The following is a 12,549-nucleotide window of genomic DNA, read 5'->3' as shown; positions in this document are numbered from 1 at the left end:
AAACTTTTACTCTAAGCAGCTCTTTAGGAGAGCCACCTAGATTGCACCCTTCTCGGCCGGGCACAAAAACCTAACTGAGGCTTGGAGGAGGGTCATAGGGGGAGGAGCCAGTGCACACCACCTGATCCTAAAGCTTTTACTTTTGTGCCCTGTCTCCTGCGGAGCCGCTATTCCCCATGGTCCTGACGGAGTCCCCAGCATCCACTTAGGACGTCAGAGAAATAAGAATTTACTTACCGATAATTCTATTTCTCATAGTCCGTAGTGGATGCTGGGCGCCCATCCCAAGTGCGGATTGTCTGCAATACTTGTATATAGTTATTGTTACAAAATTCGGGTTATTATTGTTGTGAGCCATCTTTTCAGAGGCTCCTTCGTTTATCATACTGTTAACTGGGTTCAGATCACAGGTTGTACGGTGTGATTGGTGTGGCTGGTATGAGTCTTACCCGGGATTCAAGATCCTTCCTTATTATGTACGCTCGTCCGGGCACAGTATCCTAACTGAGGCTTGGAGGAGGGTCATAGGGGGAGGAGCCAGTGCACACCAGCTAGTTCAAGCTTTTACTTTTGTGCCCAGTCTCCTGCGGAGCCGCTATTCCCCATGGTCCTTACGGAGTCCCAGCATCCACTACGGACTATGAGAAATAGAATTATCGGTAAGTAAATTCTTATTTTAAAACACATATTTCGAACACCAGTGTTCTAAATATGTGTTTTAAATACACGTGATTTGCCATTTAAGCAGACTGGAGTGCCGCCGCTTTTTGTTCTTCTGTACATGCCTACAACAGAGGGCTCCAGAGCACCTATAGCGACATAGAGGAGTGCCGGCCTATATCCAGGATATGGATAGATAGATAGATAGATAGATAGATAGATAGATAGATAGATAGACACTGCTCAAAAAAATAAAGGGAACACTAAAATAACACATCCTAGATATGAATGAATGAAATATTCTTATTAAATACTTTGTTCTTTACATAGTTGAATGTGCTGACAACAAAATCACACAAAAATTATCAATGGAAATCAAATTTATTAACCCATGGAGGTCTGGATTTGGAGTCACACTCAAAATTAAAGTGGAAAAATACACTACAGGCTGATCCAACTTTGATGTAATGTCCTTAAAACAAGTCAAAATGAGGCTCAGTAGTGTGTGTGGCCTCCACGTGCCTGTATGACCTCCCTACAATGCCTGGGCATGCTCCTGATGAGGTGGCGGATGGTCTCCTGAGGGATCTCCTCCCAGACCTGGACTAAAACATCCGCCAACTCCAGGACAGTCTGTGGTGCAACGTGGCGTTGGTGGATGGAGCGAGACATGATGTCCCAGATGTGCTCAATTGGATTCAGGTCTGGGGAACGGGCGGGCCAGTCCATAGCATCAATGCCTTCGTCTTGCAGGAACTGCTGACACACTCCAGCCACATGAGGTCTAGCATTGTCTTGCATTAGGAGGAACCCAGGGCCAACCGCACCAGCATATGGTCTCACAAGGGGTCTGAGGATCTCATCTCGGTACCTAATGGCAGTCAGGCTACCTCTGGTGAGCACATGGAGGGCTGTGCGGCCCCCCCAAAGAAATGCCACCCCACACCATTACTGACCCACTGCCAAACCGGTCATGTTGGAGGATGTTGCAGGCAGCAGAACGTTCTCCTTGGCGTCTCCAGACTGTCACGTCTGTCACATGTGCTCAGTGAGAACCTGCTTTCATCTGTGATGAGCACAGGGCGCCAGTGCCAAATTTGCCAATCTTGGTGTTCTCTGGCAAATGGCAAACGTCCTGCACGGTGTTGGCTTGTAAGCACAACCCCCACCTGTGGACGTCAGGCCCTCATACCACCCTCATGGAGTCTGTTTATGATCATTTGAGTAGACACATGCACATTTGTGGCTTGCTGGAGGTCATTTTGCAGGGCTCTGGCAGTGCTCCTCCTGTTCCTCCTTGCACAAAGGCGGAGGTAGCGGTCCTGCTGCTGGGTTGTTGCCCTCTTACGGCCTCCTCCACATCTCCTGATGTACTGGCCTGTCTCCTGGTAGCGCCTCCATGCTCTGGACACTACGCTGACAGATACAGCAAACCTTCTTGCCACAGCTCGCATTGATGTGCCATCCTGGATGAGCTGTACTACCTGAGCCACTTGTGTGGGTTGTAGACTCCGTCTCATGCTACCACTAGAGTGAAAGCACCGCCAGCTTTCAAAAGTGACCAAAACATCAGCCAGAAAGCATAGGAGCTGAGAAGTGGTCTGTGGTCACCACCTGCAGTACAACTCCTTCATTGGGGGTGTCTTGCTAATTGCCTATAATTTCCACCTGTTGTCCATTCCATTTGCACAACAGCATGTGAAATTGATTGTTAATCAGTGTTGCTTCCTAAGTGGACAGTTTGATTTCACAGAAGTGTGATTAACTTGGAGATACATTGTGTTGTTTAAGTGTTCCCTTTATTTTTTTGAGCAGTGTATATATATATATATATATATATATATATAGCACTCCAATAGCTGATCAATCAAAGGCACTCATGAGGCAAAAAGTATAAAGAAAAACTGGTCTTATTCACCGGGTAGACCAATAATATCCGGAATAAATTCTTTGACTTCTGGTTTGTCTCATTGATCTTAAGTTACAACCGTATGTAAAAAATGTAACATCATATCTACAGGTCTACTTTCAGCACTTAAAGATTTTATCTGGTCTCCAGAATATTACTGGCTCACGGTGGACGTACAAGCATTGTATTCTTCTATTCCTCATACTAAAGGAGTAGAGGCAGTTCAAACTACATTGGAATTGGATATAGATAAGCAACGGACAGAAGTTGTTTTCATCATTGAGAGTATCCTCTTCATTTTACAACATAACTATTTTGAATTTAATAATGAGTTGTTCCTACAGCAAAGAGGCACAGCGATGGGGACTAACTTTGCCCCGTCGTACGCCAATCTGCTAATGGTAAGATGGGAAGAGAAGTTCCTGTATGGTACATCCTTCGAGTCTACCCATATCAAATTTTATCGTCGTTACATTGACGACTTGATATTTGTGTGGCATGGAGACTTATGCAGTATTGAACAGTTTATCCTGCATCTCAGTACCAATGATTACAATTTACAATTCACGCATAAAGTACATTAAAATACCATTGACTATCTAGACTTAGTGCTAGAAGGTAATGCTGATGGCACCATCAAAACCACCACTTATTTTAAGGAGGTGGATGCAAACAGTTTCATCCCTGCTACGAGTTGTCATAATTTGCCCTGGAAGATTAATGTACCTTATTCCCAATTCTTAAGATTACGAAAGAACTGTAGTAATATGGAGGATGTTTTCCAACAGTCAACTATGTTGAAAACTCGGTTCCTTGAGAGAGGTTATGATTCTCCACTTCTAGATAAAGCTATTGAAAATGCTTCGGTTCAAGTAAGGGGAGAACTAATAGAAGGAAAATCAGCCATTGTAGAGAACATAAAACTGAATAAGAGACCTTTCATTACACAATTTAATAGGGATAATGGTATTATTAAAAAAATACTAAACAAACACTGGAATATTCTCCTGAAAGACCCAATATTGGGCCCTAACCTTCCAGAAAAACCTTATTTGGTTTTTAAAAGGGCACCCAATTTAAAGCAAATATTGGCCCCAAGCAGATTGAAACCTATTACTAGCAATAACGAAGGTGCCTCTTTTCTTACTAAAACAGCGGGATGCTTTCCGTGTAGGAAATGCATCTGCTGTAAACATATGGAAAAGAAAACTTTCCAGTGGCAGTTAGACACAGGTGTTAAATATACATTGAGGGATATAGTCTCATGTAATACCACCTTCGTAATCTATAGGATTCAGTGTAATTGTGGTCTAGAATAAACAATCCTTGTATACACACAGACGTACCGGGAGGTCAACTAAATGTCACTCCCCGGACGTCTGTGGGCAGACAATATCTCAGGCGCACCAGTATACTGGTTATAATAAATATTGCCCTAATCCCAATTAAGAAAAAGGGAACCAAAATTTTATACCGATTGCCACTTATTAAAAAACAAGCTGCTCCCACTTATAGCTAGAAGTAAACTATGCAACAGTCACAAATATATTATAAAGAGAGCGCTAAACACCTGCAGTATCTATAAATTAATTGTGCAAAAAAGGAAAAGTGCTTATAATATTTTTTGCATAGTATAAAATGTATTACACATAAAAAGCTAAATATTATAATCTTTCACAACTTTTGTATTAATCACGGATTCACATAAAAATAAAAACTAGATATTATAATCTATCACAGTTTTTATATATAATCACGGATTCACATAAATGGGAACACTCAGGGAGCTAGATGGTAACTATAGATAGCTATTGGGACAGTCCTTGGTCTCCAACCCAAATGAAATACATACGTTGCCACTCCTAGTATCGAATTTTATTTTGTATCACATAACCATGGTTAGTAATTTTGTATCGTTATTAGATCCAGGATCTGATTCGAGTGCTGAATTTTTGATTAATGGAATCAGTCAATTACGGCTCATGAAGTATTTCAATGTCCCAGAGTTTAATTAGAGGAATATCGTGAAATAGTGTTGCTCACATCCCCAGCAGCAGGGTTTCAGATGTTAAGCTCCGGGAAACGCAGTGCCCAGCTGCGACCGCGCGCCGCTCAGTGTGTCTCTGCCGGAGTCGCGTATTCCCGGAGTGATTGCAGCTTCACGTACTGACCTCAGAACTTCCAATTAGGGGGGTGAGAAAGCAACTCCCAGCTGTGGCTGCACGCCGCTCAGCTTCTCCTCTGTACTTTTAAAGGAGCTTCTCACCAAGGTTGGAGATATTTTACCAAGATGTCGGTTCTGTGGTCCCAAACGTCGGTGTTCCCAAACAGAGTATGGAAGTGTTCTTAACGCGTTTCTCCGTTATGTCAATTGAACGGTTTCATCAGAAGGTATCCATCACTTATTCCTATCCTAGTATTTAAACACTGTTTCCACCAATCATAGACTGGTACTCATTATAGACTGCAGGTGTACTACAGGTGTTGTCTAAATAGCCAATTCAATCTAAGGCAATCTTTATTATAGCAGCGCTTGCTGGGAACTATGTCCTTTATAGCTACATGATATAATCCACATTATAGTTAAAAGTAAGGAAAATTCACAGTCTCTAAAACATCTAAAAAAACCGCAACCCTCAAAATTAAATTATTAATTTAATAAAGTATAATAAGTTATACCTGGCAACACGTAGGCAAAGGAGAACAAGTAATAGAGAGTAATATAGGAACAAATGGAAGTGGGACACTATCCATTATTAAAGGCTGCTATAGCCTAGTGGTCAGGGCCACTGCCCCACAAGCTCCAGCAGCATCATGTCCCGGGTTCGAATCCCACCTCCCACCATAATTCACCATTTATTTAAATTCATCTAATTTTTATTTTTTTCAAAATTTAAAAAATAATAATGATACTACATTTCTCATATAGTTATTCCCTATTAACCAACCACTAATGCATAGTATCTAGTACTTTCACAGACAACTCTAGACTTGTACACTATGTGTACTATCCACAGGTTTTTAAAGAGAGAGGGAATGCTCATTTAGCTATTAGAGTTAATTTATTAACTATTACCTATGGCCCAATCAACTCTCTATGACTCTGGTGGACATTCCCTTATCCCAGATACTAGATCCACTGGGAGTGAGGAAAGAATGAAAAGAAAAAAGAAGGAAGGGGGGAGAAAAGAGGGAAGACTATATGCTTACTAATATATTAGAGATCAATCTTGTCACTATATATCCCATCCTATAACCCATGAAACCATTGGGTCATATTCAGCCCAAAGGCCTCAGAGATAGATCGACCACCAGAAATTACTTCACAACTATTTTCTTATTCTCTAGTTCATATGTTGTTTATTTCTATGTTATCATTTAGACCCAGAGGAGAGAGAGACCCCAATGAGAAGATCCAAAATGCTTCTCTTTTGCTTAATCTATTATATCTATCCCCTCCCCTGGCCGTAATGGGTATGTGTTCAATCCCTTGTAGTGCTATACCATCCAATTTGCCATCATGTCTGTTCTTAATATGTGCTGACAGGTGTTACGCACACCAGTGCCTGCAGGAAAGTACTGGTGTCAGAACTGTTATGCACTCCAGTGCCTGCAGGAATGTACTGGTGTTTGAACTGTTATGCAAAACAAATGGACTCACAGACAGACTGGGGAATATGACCTAACGTACACAGAAGGTGATAGGGTAACAAAATACACACAAAGTGAACAGAGAAGCCCAGAGGCTAAGGAACTGGGTATCTCCCTTGTATTAGAACTGCTCAGATGGGAAAAGCAAGATGTTGTGTTTTAATACGTAGAGAACCCGAAATGCTGTTGCTAAGGGCAACAGCAAAACCCTAAAGGGTTACCAACGGGTGTGGCAGTAAACTCCTTGGTCAGAGATGGAATGATAGACACAAGGAGAGTCTCCACAATCCTAATTCTCACTTGCAGTGCACAGGTTCAGCTTACTGCCACTAAACTGACCCCTGACACCTAGCACAGTGAGACAGGATTAGACAGGCAAGTCTTAGAATACAGCCGCAAACTTGCTAAGTTCACAGAGTAGTAACAGAACCCCAGCAAGCTAAACGACTGACTCCAGTCTAACTGCTAGGTCTGGATTGGCAGAGTGTAATACCAAATCCCCAGGCCTATTTGCAGTAAGCAACAAACAAATACAAAGCTACACAGTACTGGTTAACTTTCAGGAACTGACTAACCAACAAAGATTCAGCAGCATCTGCTTACCCTGAGAAGAGGCCTTATAAAGCAGGTGCTGTCCACGCCCCACTCAGACCTCACAGACTGTGAGCACAAAAACCAGCACCGGATCCCCTGCCGTGCACAGAGCCTATAACCACTGCACAGCAAAAGACCCGAACCGGAGTATCAGCTGCGCTCAGGTTACTCCGCTAGCACTTGTCTCCCGGTTGCCATGACGACGTGGCAGCACAGGGCAGGAGACCCTAACAGTACCCCCCCCTCTGACGAGGGGTCAAAGAACCCCTACCACCGGGTTTATCGGGGAACTGCGAGAAGAAAGAGCGTATCAGTCTGGGGGCATGAAGATCACAACTGCGCACCCACGACCGCTCCTCCGGGCCATACACCTTCCAGTGCACCAAAAATGACAGCCGACCCCGAACCACCTTGGAGTCAAGAATCCTTTCAACAACAAACTCCCTCTGGCCACGTATCAGAAGAGGGGAAGGTCTTCCACTGGAAGAAGGATTACTAATCGCCCGTTTTAAAAGGGAACAATTAAATGTTTTATTGATACCCAAAGAACGGGGCAGATCTAACTGAAATGCCACCGGATTGATAACCCTGGTGATCTTATAAGGGCCGATGAACCGGGGGCCTAACTTATGAGATGGCTGTCTCAACTTCAAATTCTTGGTAGACAACCAGACGAAGTCTCCTAATTTGAAGCTGCAGGGTCTTTTCCGCTTATCAAAAACCCTTTTGGTCACTAATGACACAGACACAAGGGCTTTCTTCACTTTCCGCCAAATACCTCTAAGGACCAAAACCACAGAGGAACCACCAGGCGTGGAGTCCAGGGGGTCAAAAGAATTGGCCTTAGGATGATGCCCATACACACAAAGGAAGGGAGAGATCCCTGTAGCAGAGTGAGCCGCGTTGTTATAGGCAAACTCCGCCATGGACAGATGAGCAACCCAGTCAGTCTGACACTTGGAGACATAACACCTGAGGAACTGCTCCAAGGACTGGTTCACCCTTTCAGTCTGCCCATTAGACTGCGGATGGTAGCCTGACGACAAGCTGACAGAAATCTGGAGATCGGAACAAAATGCCCTCCAGAATTTGGCCACAAACTGGGATCCGCGGTCAGAGACCACATCAAGTGGCAACCCGTGGAGACGCACAACATGCAGCATAAATAATTCAGACAGGCGTCTGGCCGATGGCAGCCCAACCAGTGGAACGAAGTGCGCCATCTTCGAAAACCTGTCAACGACAACCCAGATGGCTGTCCTCCCCGAGGATTTGGGCAAGTCCACCACAAAATCCATTGAAATGTGGGTCCATGGCTTAGATGGGATAGAGAGTGGATGTAATGGGCCAACAGGAACCCCTCTAGGAGTCTTATTTCGGGCACAGATGTCACATGCCCGAACCCACTGATCCACATCCTTAGCCACCGAGGGCCACCACACCGCCCTAGATAGCAACTCCCGAGTTCTGGCAATACCCGGGTGACCTGCCGACTTCTTGGCATGGAATTCCAGGAACACTCGCTGTCTTAACCTAGGAGGCACAAACAAAAGACCTACCGGAAGGTCTGGAGGAGCCTGCTCCTGTGCTCTAAGGACTAATGATAAGAGGTCCTGAGTAATGCCCACTTTAATACATGATGGGGAAACAATGGGCAACGGCTCCTCGGTGGTCTCCTGGATTGGAGCAAAACTCCGCGAGAGCGCATCAGCCTTGATGTTTTTTGACCCAGGGCGATATGTTATCAAAAAATTAAAGCGAGCAAAAAACAAAGCCCATCGTGCCTGCCTGGCATTGAGACGGTTCGCTGACTCTAAATATGCCAGATTCTTATGGTCAGTGAGAATTGAGACCACAAACTTAGCCCCCTCAAGCCAGTGTCTCCACTCTTCGAGTGCATCCTTAATAGCCAACAATTCCCGGTTACCCACGTCATAATTCATCTCGGCAGGCGAAAAGTTACGGGAAAAGTAAGCACAGGGATGAAGGCGATTATCAGACACTCCCATCTGAGAAAGCACTGCCCCAATACCCATCTCAGAGGCATCCACCTCCACCACAAAAGGACGCTCTGGATCTGGGTGTCGCAGCACCTTGGCCATAACAAATGCCCTTTTGAGACGGGCAAAAGCCGCTTTAGCCTCACAAGACCAGTGAGCAACATCCGCCCCTTTCTTAGTGAGTGCCACCAAGGGCGCCACTATAGACGAAAATCCAGCGATAAATCGTCTATAAAAATTCGCAAAGCCCAGGAAACGCTGAAGCGCCTTCAAACTAGTGGGCTGCACCCAATCCAGGACTGCCTGTACCTTGGAACCCTCCATTTGGAAACCTTCTGGGGAGATAATATATCCTAGAAATGCGATTTGCTGAACTTCAAATTCGCACTTCTCCAGCTTCGCCCCAAGCCGGTGGTCTCTGAGTTTCTGGAGGACTAAGCGTACATGCTTCCGATGTTCCTCCAGGGAATGGGAGAAGATTAGGATGTCATCTAAGTATACAACTAAGAATCTATCCAAATATTCCCTGAGCACATCATTCATGAAATCCTGGAAGACTGCCGGGGCATTACAGAGCCCAAAAGGCATCACCAAATATTCATAATGCCCTGAGTGGGTATTAAAGGCAGTCTTCCATTCATCCCCCTCTCTTATTCGGATTAGATTGTACGCACCGCGTAGGTCAATCTTAGAAAAAATGGTGGCAGTACGAAGCTGGTCAAACAAGACCGAAATGAGAGGCAGTGGGTATGAGTTTTTAATCGTGATACGGTTCAATTCCCTGAAGTCGATGCAGGGTCGCAACGAACCGTCCTTTTTACCCACGAAGAAGAACCCCGACCCAACTGGAGACTGTGAAGGTCTGATAAATCCCTTAGCCAAGTTCTCCTGAATGTACTCTGCCATAGCCTGAGTCTCAGGACGTGACAGGGAGTACAACCTGCTCTTGGGAAGCTTAGCATTTGGCAACAAATCAATGGCACAGTCATAGGGGCGATGGGGAGGTAGTACCTCTGCAACTTTTTTGGAGAACACGTCCGCAAAATCTGCATAACACCCTGGCAATCCTGGCAAACTTAGCTGCGAGAGCCTGACTGGAAGGCTCAAGCAACTCCTGAAACAATCAGTACCCCAACTAAGAATCTCCCCAGAGACCCAGTCAAATTGAGGATTGTGGGCCCTTAACCAGGGTAACCCCAACACCAATGGGGCAAAAGTACAGACAGTCACATAAAAGGACAATTTTTCAGAGTGTGTGGCTCCAATAAACAAAGAAATCTGGCTAGTGCAAGAGGTAATTTTACCTTGGGATAATGGTTCCCCGTTTAACCCACAAATCTCAATTTCCGATGCCAAGGGTACTAAGGGAACAGAGTGTTTCAGGGCGAATTGGCGGTCCATAAAAACCCCGTCGGCCCCACTGTCCACAAAGGCCTCAGTCTTGACAGTTTGACCGAGGATCTTCAAGGTCACTGGAATGATAAAAGTCTTCTTGGGAAATTCTGACTTCTGGCCTGACAGGATATTTCCCATCACCCTCAGGCCCTGAAGTTTTCTGGGCATGATACTACCACATGACCTTTATTCCCACAGTACAAACACAACCCCTGCTGTCTCCTCCGCGTCTTCTCACGCGAGGAGAGGCGGGTAGCCCCAATCTGCATAGGCTCCTCGGAAAATTCCTCAGAGTCTGAGGTTCCCTTGGGAAGAAAGGAAATCTCAGTCTCCCTTTCAAGCCTACGCTCTCTCAGCCGTCTATCTACCCGGATGGATAACTGCATGAGCTGATCCAAGCTATCAGGCAAGGGATATTGTACCAGTTGGTCCTTTATCTGGTTAGAAAGACCTCTTCGGTACTGGTGTCTCAGGGCTGGGTCATTCCACTGGGTATCATGGGCCAACCTCCGAAACTCCGTACAGTAAACCTCAACTGGCCTTCGCCCTTGCTTAAGGATCGAAATCTGAGCCTCGGCTGAGGCCGTCTTGTCAGGGTCATCATACAACATGCCCAGTGCCGTAAAAAAAGCATCAACACTTTTAAGCGACGGACAGTCAGGCTGCAACCCATATGCCCAGACCTGTGGGTCTCCTTGTAGCAAGGAAATCACTATGCCCACCCGCTGAATCTCCGACCCAGAAGACTGAGGCCTAAGCCGGAAGTATAGCTTGCAGCTCTCCTTGAAACAAAAGAACTGCGAGCGATCTCCAGAAAAACGATCCGGGAGATTTACTTTCGGCTCCTTAACCCCTACAGGTGCTGCTGCTGCGGGAGCTCCGCCAGCAGCCTGGGAGGTGTGCATTTTAATGGACAAATCATTAAATTGTCGAGTCAGGACCTGCACCTGATCGACCACCTGTTGCAACGTATTTTGAGGGGTATGCTCCATATTCCCACAAAATTTCAACAGGAGTATTAGGCTGCTGAATATGTTACGCACACCAGTGCCTGCAGGAAAGTACTGGTGTCAGAACTGTTATGCACTCCAGTGCCTGCAGGAATGTACTGGTGTTTGAACTGTTATGCAAAACAAATGGACTCACAGACAGACTGGGGAATATGACATAACGTACACAGAAGGTGATAGGGTAACAAAATACACACAAAGTGAACAGAGAAGCCCAGAGGCTAAGGAACTGGGTATCTCCCTTGTATTAGAACTGCTCAGATGGGAAAAGCAAGATGTTGTGTTTTAATACGTAGAGAACCCGAAATGCTGTTGCTAAGGGCAACAGCAAAACCCTAAAGGGTTACCAACGGGTGTGGCAGTAAACTCCTTGGTCAGAGATGGAATGATAGACACAAGGAGAGTCTCCACAATCCTAATTCTCACTTGCAGTGCACAGGTTCAGCTTACTGCCACTAAACTGACCCCTGACACCTAGCACAGTGAGACAGGATTAGACAGGCAAGTCTTAGAATACAGCCGCAAACTTGCTAAGTTCACAGAGTAGTAACAGAACCCCAGCAAGCTAAACGACTGACTCCAGTCTAACTGCTAGGTCTGGATTGGCAGAGTGTAATACCAAATCCCCAGGCCTATTTGCAGTAAGCAACAAACAAATACAAAGCTACACAGTACTGGTTAACTTTCAGGAACTGACTAACCAACAAAGATTCAGCAGCATCTGCTTACCCTGAGAAGAGGCCTTATAAAGCAGGTGCTGTCCACGCCCCACTCATACCTCACAGACTGTGAGCACAAAAACCAGCACCGGATCCCCTGCCGTGCACAGAGCCTATAACCACTGCACAGCAAAAGACCCGAACCGGAGTATCAGCTGCGCTCAGGTTACTCCGCTAGCACTTGTCTCCCGGTTGCCATGACGACGTGGCAGCACAGGGCAGGAGACCCTAACAACAGGCTGTGTGTTCTTAACCCCTTCATTATATTACGCCTATGTTCTAAGAACCTGGTGTTAAGTTTTCTAGTCGTTCTTCCCACATATTGTACCCCACAGCTGCATGTAATCAAATAAACAATATATGTTGAATTACAATCAATATGACCCTTTATCTCAAACTCAGTATTGTACGTTGTAGAACGAAAATGTGTACTATTATGAACGACATGTTTACATGTCATACATTTCGAACGGCCGCACCTAAAGCAACCCTTTTTCAGAGGTATCACATCTAGCCATGTCTTATCAGTTTTTACAGTCAAAGAAGAATTAACATAATGGCTTGGAGTCAGATGGTTTTGTAAACTTCTAGCTTTCTTAAAAACAATCTGT

The sequence above is a fragment of the Pseudophryne corroboree genome, chromosome 4 (genome assembly GCF_028390025.1).
Source record: "Pseudophryne corroboree isolate aPseCor3 chromosome 4, aPseCor3.hap2, whole genome shotgun sequence".
Classification (NCBI taxonomy): Eukaryota; Metazoa; Chordata; class Amphibia; order Anura; family Myobatrachidae; genus Pseudophryne; species Pseudophryne corroboree.
The sequence above is the reverse complement of the archived record's forward strand: the minus strand, read 5'-3'. Positions refer to the sequence as shown.